The following is a 4,104-nucleotide window of genomic DNA, read 5'->3' on the forward strand; positions in this document are numbered from 1 at the left end:
AAGAAGGGTAGAAAGGCATGACAACGCAATAGAGAATGACCAGGTCGATCGGTTTGTTGTCATCACATAGGAAAAAGGTGGCTAAACATAACAAAAATGGGACGTAATCCACATATGCTGCCTGGATATTTGTTGCTTTGGGCAACCATACCTCCCTCACCACTCTATGCGTCCGTGGAGGTACATCATACTGGTGCGCCCACTGTTCGAATGGGCCTCACATGCTCTTAGTCTAACTTTTTTGCTGTTAGTATAACGCCAGCAGTCAAGTCAAGCAATGCTACTGCTAAAGTGATGCCACATTTAACTAATGCCGCACTCAGTCTAATGCCACCAATAAATTTAAGCAATGCCATTTAATGTCACTGGATTATTTCAGGGTTAGCTGTTGATTGTGGATGTATTAAAGATTTTTCAACTAAGGCATTCTAATGATGTTGCACAGCCAGTATACCAACGATGAAACTTGTTACTACCTTCAGATTTTTGCACTGTTAATGCTTATAGGTTACATACCTCACTTTCATGAGATAAGTTAATTTTTTTGTACAGTGTCACCAAAATGCCAAGGCGCTGATGTCATTTTATTTTGGTTAAACTACACAAAAATTTATGAAGACAAGAGGAAAGGTTAAGAGTGGGCACCTCCTCCTCCGGCTGTTCTCTTGATTCGTTCGATCAAGTTTTTATGTTTGATCGATTATCAAGATTGGGATAGCAATTTTTAAGGTCCCCCCGAGTTCGAAATGATATTTACCTTGGAGGTACATGGTTTGCAATTTTTTTATACTGTCATTAGTTAATAATGCTAGTTACCTTCAGACTTTTGTATTTGGTTTAATGCTCATGCACAGCTAGTATACCAATGCTGAAACGTGTTACCTTTACATTTTGTATTGTTAATTCTTATAGAAATCTTCCAATGCTAGAGTTTATTGAAATTTGTTCAGTAAAACCATTGTGCTGTACCCTGTAATAAAATAACTACTCTACTGTTGCACTAGCCACTGGATTAGTGTATATTTGTAGTATTCGAAATTTCGAATGGTGTTGCATTAGCGTATGGACATAAATAAAGGGTGGCAAGCTTTCCCATATGTGTGCTCAAGAAAACTACTACCTGTTTTCCTAAATACTAGTAGACGTTTGGGTACTTTAAACTGAACCGCAAAAACCTCTTATATTAAGGAACAGAGGGTGTAGAGTTCACTCAAATTATCCCGGTAAATCTAGTCACACCTTTGTTAAAATTAATGTTCATTATGTTATCGGAGGAGGTCTGTAAGTTTGTCTCTAATGCCTGTTGACTACATACCTGACATCATGATGTAATGTTAAGTCATTTCCTTTTGTACAGTGTCACTGAATTGTCAAGGCGGTGATGGCATTTTATTTTAGTTGAACTGCACAAAATATGCTTAAAAGAAGAGGAAAGGTCAGGAATCGATCATTCTTTCAGAAAGAACTATATATGCCTTTCTGACATCATCCTCTGTTGCCTTATTTATTCCTTCAAAAAGGTGGTTAGAAACAGTCTTGCTACCTTTTCCCATTAAGAAATTGGAATGCTTATATTTGTGAGTCTATGCTTCAACTAGTGCCACTTTTATAGTAATCACACTTTCAATATCTATGCAAACAGGGATGCTCGAGTTTAGTGGAACTGCACAAAAAGTCCAACTGGTTCAACATTAGGAGCATGTTTTCTCCCAAACCTTTATATCCAATTGGTGGCACTATGAGCTGTTCATTAAGAAGGTACATGGTTTGCTACTATCTTGCTACTCTTTTTGTACTATCATTAGATAGTAATACTAGTGGTTTGCATGTGAATTTATTGGCAGGGTGGACCTACATTGGAGGTGCAGGACATGATTCAATGACTGGATGCTCAATTTCGGTTGTATCAATTTCACCTCTTCCATCACTGCGAACATGGATATCCTTGGTCTGATGAAGAATAGGCGCTATATTTCTGCTCTGAACAAGCAAATCAATTCAGTATGAAATTGTCCAGGGCAAACATGACTGTATCAAATTGTCCAGTGCAAAACATGACAGATCTAAGCAGAAGAGACATGTTTAAACCGAAAATACAAGGTGGGGTATATGTTTACTAGCTGCTTGATATTTGTGCAGACAGAGATGTCTACCCGTTGCTATTTAGCAAACACACAAAGTGACCGCAATTTTGGTTGAACTGCACAAGAGAATAGTATAGTCACTGCATGCAGTGCCATTTGAAAATAGACACAGAAAGATTGGATAGTCACTTCATGGACTGCAGAAAAGTAGTACTGTACTATTTATTGGCCAACACTAGGTGCTTCATTGCTTTGGTCTGATTATACAATGGGCATCATTTTGCCTAAGTTAAAGATTGTATTCCGAAAATAGTCTCGCTGTGTGATCAAGAGAAGACCAAATCATATTGCAGTGGATGTTCCTCCATCATGTGTGGTTCATTCCCATGGTTCCAACTGTTGGTGAAACTACTTACGTTTGCAAGAGGAATTGTAGACTTCACAAACAAATTTGTCATTCAGTCTGTACTGAATGTTGGCCAAGAGAAGCATCCATGTTAGTAGGAAGAACATATGTTTTTTCTAGATCTTTGCTTTTGGAGCTACATATTTGTATATGATCTGTGAATCATTGAGATGCATTAACATGTTGATCTTATGTATGGGAATCGTACTAGTTGGTTTTAGTTGTGGCTGATCTTTGCTTTTGGAGCTACATATTTGTATATGATCTGTGAATCATTGAGATGCATTAACAGTTCCTTATATCTGTTCGCTCGGTGTTTACAAGTTACCGATCGATCACTAGCTAGCCTACTAATGCGCTCCTGGCTGTTTTAGTTGCGACGCAAGATCCGAAGTGGCAGTTTTGAATAGAAATGCCTACCTCTGAAGAAACTGACAAGCTGCTCTGAAGAAAATGCCATGCGAATCTGAAGAAACTGCTAGTAAAAATGTTCACAAATGCCTTATCTCCCAGCTAAAGTTCATCAATTAATGTCCTCGGCTGCGACTCGTTGCATGCTGCTCCGCGTACTGGCTGCGAGCGATTTTGAGTGCCTGCATGCAGCCAGCCGTAATTAAGGCAGCTAACTGATGCGAAAAAAGATGCGCTTTAATTGTTGCGGGCCTTTTAAATCCGTGGAATCATTATTGACAAGGAGGGAGATGATTCGAGTGCACTCGTTTGACCGTAAGGCCGGCGTGCGACCCAGCACGGACGGGACGGGACGGGACGACACAGCCAGAATTTCAGTTTCTCTAGTTTTCCACGGCAAGCTGGCGTGCTAAGCCATGCCTGCTTCATTATGCATTGAATTCCGATGACCGTCGCGCTACCTTCCGCTTATAAGTATCGTTTCTTGGCCTTCTATGGTGGCACCATGACCCAACTCGCCCTATCCTCATAAGCCCCCATCGGCCAGACGTTGCTCGCCACTTATCCTCGCTCTCGCCACGTCCGCCATGCCCCCGCCCGTCCGCGATAGGCGTGGCCGGAGGCGGTCACCGCCGGAACTAGTGTTCGGTTTTTCACCCGAAGGCAGACAGAGGGAGGAGGCATTCTATCGGTCTTTAGATGGCAATGCGGAGATCGAGGACTTGTTGGAGCGCGACCACCTGGCGGAGGAGCAGGAGTTGTTGGAGCGCGACCGCTTAGCGGATGAGCAGCGTATCGCCGATTTGCGCCGCTAGCGGGACATGGAGCAGCAGCGCACCGACGCTCTGAGTCGCGAGCAGAGCGCCCGCACGTGGGCCGACTACGTGGAGGCCGGCGCCTGGCAAATAGCCCTGGAGGCTGTCGGGCACACACGCGTTCGCGACGCCGATTTTTACTACCAGCTCGTCAAGTGGGTTTCCCGCTTAGAAGCCGAAGCTTCGGTGGACCACGCGGGCATGGAAAGGGCCAACGTGCGCGAGCAACACGCCCTATCGCACCTCTGGCAAGTCCGAGGCGAGGCGGAGGACGCTGGTGCCGGCGTTTAGCGTGTACCGCAGATGGCGGCCGGCATCGTCTAGTTAGCTAAGAGTAAGTTAGTACTTGTACGCTACTAGAGTATTAGTGGAAGTAGATAGTTAACTT

The sequence above is a fragment of the Aegilops tauschii genome, chromosome 5 (genome assembly GCF_002575655.3).
Source record: "Aegilops tauschii subsp. strangulata cultivar AL8/78 chromosome 5, Aet v6.0, whole genome shotgun sequence".
Lineage (NCBI taxonomy): Eukaryota > Viridiplantae > Streptophyta > Magnoliopsida > Poales > Poaceae > Aegilops > Aegilops tauschii.